Source organism: Aphelocoma coerulescens, chromosome 3, assembly GCF_041296385.1.
Source record: "Aphelocoma coerulescens isolate FSJ_1873_10779 chromosome 3, UR_Acoe_1.0, whole genome shotgun sequence".
NCBI classification, from domain to species: Eukaryota; Metazoa; Chordata; class Aves; order Passeriformes; family Corvidae; genus Aphelocoma; species Aphelocoma coerulescens.
Genome location: NC_091016.1, coordinates 47,825,172 through 47,838,363, shown reverse-complemented (window position 1 = coordinate 47,838,363; position 13,192 = coordinate 47,825,172). Strand labels below are relative to the sequence as shown.

The following is a 13,192-nucleotide window of genomic DNA, read 5'->3' as shown; positions in this document are numbered from 1 at the left end:
TGGTCAACAAATAGTTATTTACTACTGTTCCTAATATATTACTTTCTGAATGAATGTTCATTGTGGCAGCAAGCAGCTGTGGACATAAAAGGAGCTTCTGTCTAGATTCAGGTTTCTGCTGCAAGCCATGCTGAAGCTTTTTCTCCTAGAAATTTCACCTTTTCAAGCAATGAAAAATGCAAGGCAAGCTTAAGAGTCAATATTTTAGTTCAAGTGAGATCTCAGATATTTATTAGCGTTAAACAAGAGTATTAGGTTCTTCCTTCTGAATTTCTCATGGCCACGGTATGCCTTCTAAGGTCTTACATTTGAGAATATTCTGCTTGTGAAATTCAAATACAAAAAAGGAATTAAGTATTCTGTAATTCTTTTGCCCAACAGCAAATATTTCCTTACTCTATCACCTTATTTATGGAACTAAATGTTCTCTAGCATTCTTCAAGCTTCCAGTATATTTAAAAAACTCTTATTGTTAGTCTTAATATTCCTAGCTATTTGTGCTTCATTATTCCTTTGTGCGCTTCAAGTACCATCATTACATTCCTTTGATTTTTCTTTTTACAAGTAACAATGCTGTAGTTTTATGCTCCCTGTAATTTTTAGAGCTCCATTTTTGCTTGCAATTAACTTAACCAACTTGTCACTCAGACTTACTGGCTTTGAAATTTTGTGCTTAATTTTGCATAATGGTATACACTCCCCCTGAGCCACCTTCATCATGTCTTTAAAGTTTAGCCGAACTTTAACAACTAATCAGTGTTATCACTAATAAGCTTTGCCTGTTTATTTAATTCTTAGTTCACAGATTGCATAGTTTGTTTTATTAAAATTTCTAGCTGAATGCCCTTCAAGAACTGCATTAGGTGGTAAATTGCAATCCTCAAGCAGTCCCTAACTCTGAGCTCATTTCTGCTGTGTAAAACATTTTTAAAACTCTTTTGCTTTCTGTTATCTGCAGCTCAGAGTGCTGTGAAAGCAGAGCTTCTGCAGGACTTGGAGCAGTGTTCCTCATGGGATCTTTGAATACTCTGTTCTTCTGAGGTAAATTTAAATTATTTAGGTGAGTTTTTTCTAACCTCACAACAGTCATTTATTCAGCAGTCCCTGCTGAGGCTCCTTCCTTCATTTAGCAGTCTTTGCACAAACACGGGGGCTGAACTGCAGCGGCATAAGGGTCTGCTCTGAAGGTGGTTATAATAGTCAAAATCAGCTGAAGGCATACCCAAAGGTTTGCCTAGAGTTCACTTCTGTTGTGGTTTAACCGCAGCCAGCTGCCAGGCCCCGCTCAGCTGCTCGTTCACTCCCCCACCAGCAGGATCAGGGAGAGAATCAGAAGGATAAAAGCTGGAAAACTTAGGGGTAAAGACAGTTTATTAAGGAAAGCAAAAGCATGTGCACAAGCAAAGCAAAACAAGGAATTAATTACTGCTTCCTGTGGGCAGGCAGGTGTTCAGCCGTTTCCAGGGCCTCGTCACGTGCAGTGGCTCCTTGGCACTTCACATCACAAATGCCATCACTCCAAATGTCCTTCTCTTCCTCCTTTTTCACCCCACTTTATATGCTGAGCATGATGTGGTCTGGAATAGCCCTTTGGTCAGTTGGGGTCACCTGTCCAAGGTGAGGCTGTGTCTCCTCCCAACCTCCCATTCACCCCCAACTCCCTCACCAGTGTGGCAGTACAAAAAGCAGAAAAGGCCTCAGCTCTGTGCAAGCCCTGCTCAGCAATAACACAACCATCTCAATATTATTAAATCAAATCACAAATCCAAAACACAGCCCCATACCAGCCACTGTGAAGAAAGTTAACTCTACCCCAGACAAAACCAGCACAAATTCACTGGCCTGAAATAGGCCCCCACTCTCTTGTGGTGATTTCCTAAATAAGTTTAGTTTATGTTAAACATGATAGATCAGGGGCATTATTTGCAGCTGAGGACTAAGCAGAATCATCTTGGAGTTGCTTCACATGTGCTCTTCTTTAACTTGAAGACCATTCCTCTCCCTCCAAGTTGTTGCCTGAAATATATATATTCAGGGTCACTAGTAGGGTTCTGCAGGGCTCCATCCTCGGGCCTGTGCTCTTCAACATCTTCATAAATGACTTGGACGCAGGACTCAAAGGGATACAGAGCAAGTTCACAGAGGATACAAAACTGGGAGGAGCTGTTGAGTCCCTCAAAGGGAGGGAGAGCCTGGAGAGAGACCTGGACAAATTAGAGAGATGGGCATTTAACAACTACGAAATTCAACAAGGGAAAGTGCCGGATTCTGTACCTGGGATGGGACAGCCCTGGATGTATGGACAGGCTGGGGAATGGGATGCTGGGGAGCAGTGCCACGGAAAGGGTCATGTGTATCCTGGTTGATGGCAAGCTGAACATGAGTCAGCAGGGCCCTGGCAGCCAGGAGGGCCAACCCTGTCCTGGGGTGCCTCAGGCACAGCATCGCCACCGGGCAAGGGAGGGGATTGTCCTGCTCTGCTCTGCTCTGCACTGGGGCAGCCTCACCTCAAGCGTTGTGTGCAGTTTTAGGCACCACAATATAAGACATTAAACTATTAAAGAGTGTCCAAAAGACGGCCACAAGGATTATGAAGGGCTTTCAGGTGAACACGTATGAGGAGCAGCTGAGGTAACTCAGTTCAGCCTGGAGGAGACTGAGGAGAGATCTCATTGCAGTTACAACTTCCTCAAGAGGGGAAGAGGAGGGGCAGGCACTGATCTCTTCCTACTGTGGTGACCAGTGACAGGATGTGAGGGAATGGCCTGAAGTTGTGTCAAGGGAGGTTTAGGCTGGATATTAGGAAAAGTTTCTTCACACAAAGGGTGGTTGGGCACTGGAACAGGCTCCCCAGGGCAGTGGTCAGAGTACCAGCCTGACAGAGTTCAAGAAGCATTTGGACAACGCTCTCAGACACATGGTGTGACTCTTGGGGATGGGGCTGTGCAGGGCCAGGAGTTGGACTCAAGGATGCTTGTGGGTCCCTTCCAACTCAACATACCCTGTGATTCTATAATCATACTTTGTCTGTTTCTTTTCTGCAGAGCTAAATAAGATGAACTCTCTTTAGTCTCTCTTGGGATGTAAGCTTTCCAGTTCCTCTGCTTTTTGTAGCATCATTCTCCTGTTTGACTCTTTCCTTCTTATATGCAAGTAACCAGAATTACATACAACATTGCAGATGATAAATAAATGTATGTCAGATGTCTAATTTGGCACATTTGCCTCTTTCAGGCTGCTTGATCCATAGTGGCTCACTGTTACCTCTGAATAGATCCTGGGATTAAACCTCTCCTCCCCTTCTCCTCTGCCATTTCTAAAGAATAAATTTCTACTTTTGAGTTCTGAAGTTTATTACTTTGGTTTCATGTTACTGCATTTTATACTGTCTCTGAACACTTCAGTTTTTCCTGAATGATACCTCAGTCACATCAGTATTGGTCTTCTAAGCAGATTTCATCCTCTTGTGCATATTTTCATGCCAAAGTTATTATAAAAAAAGTGTTGCTGTCTAGATTAAGTCTGCAAGAACTGCATTAGACCTTCTGCAGCTTGCAGTAAGGGTTTCATGGTATCTGCTATAGCTATCTTCCCCCATGTAATATTACAGTATCAATCTCCATTTTACCAACTTCCTCTCATGGCATGCTACCAAATGCTTTGTTAAAATCTGATCTACTCCATTTTATTTCTCAGAAAATTAGCTATCCTCTGAGAGAAATAGGCTATTCTGACACTACCTACCTTTGATGGATGATAAAGTATTAATTCCCCTTGAGTCTATGCCTTTAATTGTATGTTATGTTTGTTTTAAAGATTTTTATGCTACTGGGAATGCGCTAATAGTATTTTAGGTCTTAAGTTTAATTTGCAGTGACCTTGCTCACGTGTTTTTCTTTTTTAAATGCAGATGCTAGGCTTGTTGTTCCCCAGTGATACATGAAGTACAATGTCTTTCTATAAAAGGAATTATAGAGGGAATCGCTATAGAAAGAACTGATTGTATTAAAAATTTATTCTTCTGGATTTGCAATTTCTTATTTCAGGTGTTTTAGTGTTCTGAAATGCAGATTCCCTGTTCCGTACTTTGTAAATTGCAGCAAGCACACTTAGGTTTCTTTCCATCTCAGATGTGGCATTCTCACTTTTGTGTTCTTTTAATTTCTATAAAAAAATACTGTATTTAAGTTCACATCTGCATTACATTTAAACTTCTCATTGGTCTATGAAATCTTATAGATTATCTGCCTTACCCATTTTAAGCAACTGTAGGCATTAGCTTGTAATGGCAAAAGTTGATTAGTATGGTCATCAGCCTGTCTGATGATGGCAGCAAAACTATCTATATTAGACCTCATGTAATATTTCCTATTGATTGTGGTAGTAATTGTGGAATTTTTAGCTGGATTGATACTGGTAAGGATCTGATGGACTCCTCATAGTGTTAACTTTTTGACTATGAACATGTTCAGTTGTTACTAATTCACTGTTTTGCATGTAAACATTAATGTGTCATCACTTTGAGGCATTTGTAAGAAAGGAAATTAAAATCTTGCAGAGATAAATCTGACTCCCATGTACCTGGGAAGTAGCAAGAATTGTTGCTGATTGATTTGCTTTCTGAGAGTGAATTGTGTTCAGGCCTTTTTCTGGTCAATCTCTTGTCTTTTCCTTATTGGCCAATGATTATGTCTTTCTGTAGTATGTAGGTGGCAAACATGGGTCTGGATCAAACAATGATTTGTATGGCCAGATTCCCTGAAGGTTTTTGAATGTCACCACTCTGGTGGGATTAAATAATTCAGTGAGAGCATAAAGATGATATGTTCAGTGTTATCTGTATTTCTGAAGAGGCTGTCACCTCTTATGCCAGATGGAGGGGTTTTAAGGATGTGTGTTTTCACTTCCAGATATGAATTACAATAATCAACTTAGCTGTGCTCTACATAGCTTTCCCTTTTGTTGCATAATTTTAACTTCCACCACAGCTGTTAAGACCCTCTGTGATAATAAATATATATAGTTCTTTTATAATGGAGGAATTACTACTTTCAGTGATCAGCCTTTTGCAAGTTAGCTTTTTTAAAATTTAATGTGCTTCTTTTGCTGTGACAGTTCAGGTCCTTGAGATCCATCAAGTTCTGGGGTAATGTGTACCATGTGGCCATCAATTAGAACCATTCTCACATGCAACATCAGTGTTAGAGCCAAGTATTCACATAAATTTTGTTTGGATATTATGTTCTTGCTGACTTCTCAAGTGATTTGCATGGAACCCCCTGGAATTTCCCCTGGAATTTCCCCTGGAATTTCTATGAAGGACTGTCTTTGATTGCCCTTGTGTAAATGAGCTTTATGACTCAGTTTCAGTGGTAATTTTTTGACAATACATAAATACCTCTGTAATGCACACTGAAACCAACTTTATTTAACACTTAGGGACTGAAACATGTCACTTTCTTTTTGCCTAATGCAGTTATTGTTCAATGAAGTAACTTTAAAAATATGCAGTGACCACATTTGAGTCAAATACCAATCTTGTTGGATTTCAAATCCCTAACTAAAGGAAGAAACATCTGGTATGTGGGTGGGAAGCCAGTACCTAAAGTAGTTCTTCCAGGAGTTCAGGGAAATAGGCAAGATGAATGCACTTAATTTGCAAACCGTTCTGATACAGAAATTTCTCGGGAGCATTACTTCTGTTAGAAGAAGTAGTTGCAGTAATTGTAAATGTTCGATTTGTTACAAGTCGCAAAGACCTTTATTTTCTAATTTTTTTCTGCACATTTATATAAACATCTAGAGAAATGATAGGATTATAAGTTATTAGCTGTAAGTAGAAATTATTACTTATAAGTATTTCTCTCCTTTACGGACATTTCATTTGTGTGTTGACAATAATCTCCTGGGTTTTGGGAGATCCACTTGGGAATTAGGCTGAAGGCCATGTGCCTGTTTGCCATTGTCCAAGAGCTTGTAACTAAGTAGAGGGATCTTCAAAATGACCTAAGAGTAACACAGTGTGTGTGATAACATATTTTGGAGTTTTGAGTCATTAGGACATAACAGAACCAGACATCTGGATTTTTTTCTCTTTCTCTGCAACTACTGGAACTAGAAACTACTATTTTCTTAAGAGACTGTTCAATCTTATGCAATCACCTGACTAACCTGACTTTGAGGGCTGGGACTTGATGATAAGTATGAAGTTATAACAGCTATGATAAAAATGCAGCACTGTGTACCAATACATTGAGAGAAGGGTGTTGAAGCAGGTTATTTAAAACTTCTATTAAGAAATTTAAGACATATAGATCATTGTCCCCAGCAGGGGAAAATTACTTTCCAAATGCAATACTTTTACCTATTTATCTCCTTTTAATCTGTCTGGCTTTTAACTTTTCTCACTGCTGGGAGTGAAAGTTAAATCTTCTGTTTTAAATTAGATTGCTTTCCTCAAAATCAAGGATGCGATACATATTTATGCATAGCATAAACAAAATAAAGAAAAAAAAAGAGAACAAAATAAAAAAAATCTAAATAGTATATTTTACAGTTAGGTAATAGAAAAGGAAACTTAATCTACAAGGCAACAATATGAAGCACTTTTCATGGCAGCAGTCCTCTTTGAAAATTTGTAAATAAAATTTTAAAATTTTGGATTTCTTTTGGATTTTGAAGAAAGCAAACAAGTATTTTTGTATTTTCTTTCCTACTATTGAAATTTTATGTGTTTATGATACTGATTTCAGTTCACAATGGTGAACTATTAAGTTATTTCAACTTCTTGAAGCAATTTAGGAACAAATCTTTAAACAAAAGAACATACCGGTTTTTGTGACTGTTCTGTTACAAAATCTTGAACTATTTAAAAGAAATATTTGTAATATGCTGCACAACTGTTGTGGATCATTACTAGTCTGTTTTAAATTCTTCAGGCTCTTCAAAGACAGATGTTTACCTAAGTTGTACATGTTTTGAGGCATACTATGTAGGGATATATTCCATTCTCCAGAATTTGTTGTGATAAATTTTAGACTTGTTATTCTCTTGCTATTTTTTTTCTACAATGCATTTTTCCTTTGGCTTTTTAAGCATGTGTGGATTGGTGGCATATGCAATTACTTGGAGTCTGTAGTGTCCTAAAGGAACTAGCATGATTTATATGTGCAAAAGAAAAATACTGATGGAGACAAATGACCTTCCTGTCATGTTCCAGTACAGTTTGTACACCTTTCATGAGGTCTGTTTTATGCTCTTCCTGAACCTTGACTTTGCCAAAAGTCTAAAATAAGGGTATAAACTTCAGCCTAAAGGTTTTTCTTTTTCCTTGCCTGTTGCTTTTTATCCATCCCTCCTTCAGTCTGCAGACTGAAACTGTAAAGCTGACTATTTATGTAAAAAGGTTGTTGGGAAGGTTTACTTCTGCTTCAGTACAGCTAAGCCAGCGTTCAAAGAATTTAATCCCTCCATTCAACAAAAATGAATGAAAACCCACACCCCAAAGTAAGTGTGAGTTTAAATGTTACTGAAATGGGAGTTGGATTAGGATGTGCAAGCTGCATCTGGAGAAAAAAAATGAGGGAGACAGGTGATAGAAGGAAGTAAATCAGAACCTTGAGGGTTCCAAATGTGTTTGTATTTAAAAATATCAAAATTTTCAGCAATTCTGTGTTAAAGCTAAAAAAACCCTCTGTTTTTTAAATTGCCAAAGGGAGGTTTTCCTTCTGCTTTGTATACACTGATTTCTTTCCTTCAAAGATTAATCTCTGTGAAATTAAACTTTCATCCAAGTTCTTGGCCTGAGACACCTTGAAAATTGGAGTCAAATGCTGGACTCAGTTTTCACTGGAACTGAGGAGGGGAAGGAGATGGGGTAAAATGATCAGGACTAATTAAGAATTTCCTTTCTATCTCTAAGTCTAATGGGAGACTTACATTCTCTGCTGTAAAGGTTTGAAAATTTGTATTTTCCAAACTAATGGAGGGTGCTCAGGAGGGATATGCGCTCTCCTGTGCAGAAGCTGTCCTAGTTTGACAGAGGTCTGAAAGCCATAGATCCCAACTCCCATGCCTGAGTGATATAATATATAGCATTTTCCTGTGTGTATTTAAATTTTTTAGAATAGCTCTAGTAGGGACATTTTCATAGATATTTTGTGACTAGAGACTTGGACATTTTTTCTGAAACAGAAAATAAATTCATTCAATTCCCCTTGGGAAGTAAAAAAGAATTTCAAGTGGGTATTGAGATTGAAGCCAGTTTGATATTGAGTGAAGGGATGGGTGACAATTTCTCACAAGTTTTGAGTCTAGTCCTTGATTGCCTTTCACTCTTGTAATGGTTCAAAACAAATTACATCATAGGTGTGAGTGGCATATTTTTTGTTTCAATACAAGGACAGGCTAGAAATGAGAAAGAAAGTTTCTTGTACTGGCAACTTCCTTGTCTTTCATCATCTCTCTCACAAAAAATAAATAAACTTCGAAGTTGGTTTAATCCAAGCACAGAAAATTTTGTTATTATTCAACAAGTGAATTAAGGATTCAGGATTAAGTTCTTAATTGTAATATTATGAAAAAAGCCCAACCTGCCAAGAGAAGTGACTGGAGATGACTGTTAACTAAACTCTAGGGAGAAAGAAAAGATTGCTATAGTAGGAGAGTATCTAAAGATTTGAAGAGAAGAGCCTTTCGGTAGATAAGGAAGGTAGGTTTTTTATGCTGAAAGCGGCCATGTGAAGCCCCAATTTGTAAGGCCAATATCGGAAGATAGGTTTGCCAAGTCTTTAGAATTTAGATACATCGGGTTTCGCATGGAAGGCTTGAAATTGTATGATATGTAAGCACTATAAAACCAGAGGTATGGAAATATCTGTGTAGCTTTTAGTTGAAGTAATTTAAAGTTTTGTAGTAAAATGAACTTTTTAATAGTGTTAGGTGTAAATAGAGATAATTAATTTTAAGTGAAATTATAGAATTGAGAATAGTAATCTTCCCCTGCATTATCTAAACCCAATTTTTTTTTTCAATATGCTTCTTAAAAGTCAGAGAAAAACGAAATAGATTGACCATGTTTTTCCATAATGGCCATGGAAATTAAGTTATTTTACATACTTCATGTTTATGCACCTAGTGCGTTAAAAATAGATATGAAAGTATTTCTCTTTCCATGAATAATGTGCAGTCCAAGGTCCTGAGCCTATGGAGATGCTTACATGTGATTCATGGAAAATCATCCAGGACGTAAGGCCAGAAGGGACATTGGATTGCATTCGTGATTTGTTTTGTAACATAAGTGGTTTCATGTTACCCATCTCAGCTGTCCTGCATGGAGAAACATTTGTTTGGCTAAGCAGATCTTCCAGAGAAGTGCTCAGACATGATTCAAGGATCTCTAAGGGGTGGAGAGTCTGCTGCTTCTCTTGGTAGCTCATTCCAGTGATTAATCATCTCCTCTGTTTAGAGTTTGCACCTTATTTTTGACTTATTTCAACTTGGCTTCAGCTTTCAGGCTTAGGGCTGGTTTTCTGCTGCCCAGGCTGTCCCTCTTGAACTCTGAGCATCATGAACTATCTCAGTGGTTTTGGTGAAACATCTCCTGGTCTTGCATACATTCAAAACTCCTGGTGGGGTGTGTTTATGCCTGCGTGTGCTTTGGGATAGAGCAAATGTTGCTGTCCTTTAAAGCAGGAATTAAAATCAAATGTTCCTTGCAGTAGGTTAAGAGAAAGACCTGTATTTTTTCTGTTTCCTACCTACTGTATATATGTGCAAAAACCAGCTGTGACCTAGCTTTGAATGGTTTTATTATGGAAAAATAATTTAATAGGCTTTTCTTTAATCTGTGATAATTAAAATCAGCATTTGCTTTTTATTTCTAGGTTAAGGGGAAACAATTTTTCTAGTTTTGCTGTTGAGGGTTTCTTACACATGCTTGGTGAAATATGAACCTGACCCAAATGTATCTTAATGGTATTGCTCGTGTATGTTACAAAACCTGTAGGGCATGCCCTTGGCTGACTTGTACTGCATGTATAATTTCTTGCAGCTGATGTCTGTATTGACTCATCAGAAGATTCATTCTTTCTTTGCTTTCCAGATGCACACAAAGACTTTATATTTTATATTTTCATGCTCTTGGCTACTACTTGCAGTCCTGTATTTTTTATACATTCTAGGTGTCAGGAAGGCATTTCCTGCATCACTTGATTTGCTTCCACACATCCTGCATGAGAATATTCCCTAGAGAGTGAGGGCTTTTAACTCTTGAATTAAAGCAATTTAGTTTTGTTTTAAAAACTTCTCTTGAAGTCTAATAATTTGTTTTAAACTGATGATATTAATCTGTCAAGGATAGAGTCACCTCTATTCTATGTCAAGGAGAGGCATGGCTGCACCTGCATCAGACATGAGGCATGCACTCCTTGCACACTTCTGCTGGTGGTAGTACAAATCTGCTTAAACCTCCTGGGAAATCTGCACTTATCTATACTTTCTCTGTAAGAGAGAGTAAAATTGTTCTTTTTTGCTAATAACTAACGGCACATATGGTTCATAATGTACAGCCCAAGTAAAACAGACACTGAGTGATAGATAAGTCATCTGTGACACTTCACTATTGTGTTAAGGTATTACTGAATTTATAATCTTTTGTGCATAATTAGTTTCTTTTAAGAAAGCCTGATCATGAGATATATTGCTTAATATAATTTGTGCTATTTTTGTATGGATGAGAAGTTTTTAATGGTTCTCAGTTATATCTGAGCCATGACACTACAAGTGATTTGCAGAGATACAGACAGCCATGAAGCAGAATTTTGTGGGGCAGCTGCTTGTGCCCACAGTTTTCAGTAGACTTGAGGCTGTTTTACTTCATGGGACCTATGATGTCTATATAAAAAAATAGCCTTTCTGTGCCACCTGTGCCAAAGTATTCCTGAGCCCAGTCTGATGCAGTGTCAAGTGAGAGAGGTCAAAAGAATGCTATTCAGCAGAAGTTTACCACAGTGGTCTTTAGGGATATAAACTCTTAGTTGTCTCATATGACAACTTGTTTCCTCTTCCTCTTCTGGCCTCATTCTTAGGAGGAGCCAGAACAGGCATGTGGTGAAGTGGATCTTATGGCTTCCGTAGTCTGCCCTCCTAGGGTGCCATCCCAGGAGCAGATGTTTTAGTAGTCTTTTCCTGGTTTAATATCTCCTCAGCTAACCTGCCAAGGATGTGGAACAACCGTGAGTTCCTTTAACCCTCTTGTGCATCCCACTACAATTTACACGTACCAAGAATTAAGGATCAGTTGTTGTTATGTTCTTTAAAGATTTGGCGTACCTAATGTTTAAGAATGTGATGCTTAGGCAAGCTGGGAAGCTGAAGATTTCAGGTAGGTAGGTAGGCAGGTTCTGTTCTAAGATGTGGTTCATAAATTGGGACCCCAAATACAACATGCACAGAACAATTACTGTTAAAATATTACATTCATGTGATGTTCCACTACCGAAACTCCAGTACAAGGTTGAGTCCTTTTGTGCTCTGAATTTCACAGAACATAATTCAAATGTCAGTTTGTATTTCAAAGAGTATACACTGAGGCACTTACTAACAATTTGCTTTCAACTCCATTGTGTTGAAGGCCTGCGTGGAGAAAGAGGTGTTATTAATTAATCATTTATAACAAACTCGTGGATTTAGGCTGTGCCACATTGGAACTTCTCCAGCAAGGGCATCTTCACTGAGAACATTGCTGGAAATCTTAAAGACTGTACTTACAAAAGACAAAGAACTGCCTGTTAGATGAAATGAGACACCTTGTCAATGTACTTAACATGCTGCTTACAGTTGGCATTTGAAATTAATTGAGACACAGAGAAGTATGGTACACATAAAGGCAGTTTGTGCATAAAATAAATATTTTAATAAATACTTGGTTTTGTCCTTTCTGACAGTTCTACAGTCTTGCCTGGCTTTTTTGGGGGGGTTTTTTTTTTGGGGGGTTTTTTTGTGTTTTGTTGGGATTTTTTTTAAACTTCTCCATCTTCTACCTTAGTCACTGGCAGTTGAAAGCAAAAAATGACCAAATGTAATCCGTTTTCAGTATTATGTGATTAGTATGCAAACAAACACATCAGAGCAATGTAATTCTCTCTGTGTGTGAGTCTCCAGGCTTTCATTTCAGAACTGCTTATATCTCTGTTATAAAGAAAACTTGACTACCCTGTCTGTATGTCCATGTTAGGGCTTGGAAATGCATAAGAAGGGTGGAGTTGATTTAATTATTTGCATAGAGTGTGGGGAAATGGAGTCTTGATTTGGAACCTGAATGTTACTGCTTCTGTTTGCTTCTGTGCATTTTAGCTAGAGAAATGCTACTGCTTTCTGATGGTGTTTCTCTTAAAAGTTGTTCAGAATTTTAACTCATTTAGTACATCACATGCTATATAGTCAGTGGTACAGGTCCTTAAAATCAAGTCTGTTCCCTTTCAAGAAGACTTCTGTTTAAATCTACAGGCTTTGGGCAAAAGCCTTGTATAGATTTCCTTGGGTTTTCCTTTCTCTGTCACACCCTTACCTGTTGTTAGCCAAAAACATCATTTAAGTTGCTCAAGGTATGAGGTGGTGTAAAAGTTATGTTCCACCATAGAGCAGCATGTAACAGCATAACCCAGCCCAAAGCAAAAACAGCTGATGGCCACCTTGGTTTTGCTGGAGAGATGGCCATGGCTGGATCTGTAGCTGAGATGTGGGGCAGCAGGAGGAGCGAGAGAACTGCAGAAACTGAATGTGGATTCTAAACCTGTGTCTCTTAATTATGCACCTGGGTGAAATGTCTGTGGAAAGGTGTTGTTGGATCTTTCACAGTGCAGCAAAAAGTGGTCTCCTGCTTGCTTCTCATTCGTCAGTTGCACAGAAAGCCAAACTTGGATATTACTGGAATTCATCAGGATTTTGTCCTGGTGGCCTGCTTCCTATCAGTTCTTCCCTTGAGGAATGCAAGCTGTAGCACCCCAGGGAGGCTGACAGGACTGTGTGCACAGACTACTAATGATGTGATTAGTGACTACTATTGAGATGACCAGTCCTTGTCAGGGCCATATTCTGCTGTTGTTTTGACGTTACTAGGTATGAGATAGCACTTCTACAGATCAGGATACTTCTGATACTTGACAACCACTGAAACTGTTTTAGAAAGGAG

The 13,192-nt window shown here is 38.5% G+C and overlaps 1 protein-coding gene across 11 annotated transcripts in view; it reads left to right on the top strand.

Annotated features, from left to right (window-relative positions):
• Positions 1 to 13,192, top strand: part of PDE10A (phosphodiesterase 10A) — a 390,743-nt gene that overhangs the window by 130,693 nt on the left and 246,858 nt on the right. For 5 of the 11 annotated variants that reach the window (XM_069010131.1, XM_069010125.1, XM_069010127.1 and 2 more), the window contains one exon: positions 959 to 1,060. The exons of 2 other annotated variants lie outside the window; for them this stretch is intronic. The gene's annotated coding sequence lies outside the window, so the exon portion shown is untranslated. The remainder of the gene's footprint in view (positions 1 to 958; positions 1,061 to 13,192) is intronic. 4 more of the 11 variants (XM_069010130.1, XM_069010126.1, XM_069010134.1 and 1 more) reach the window with 1 other exon arrangement.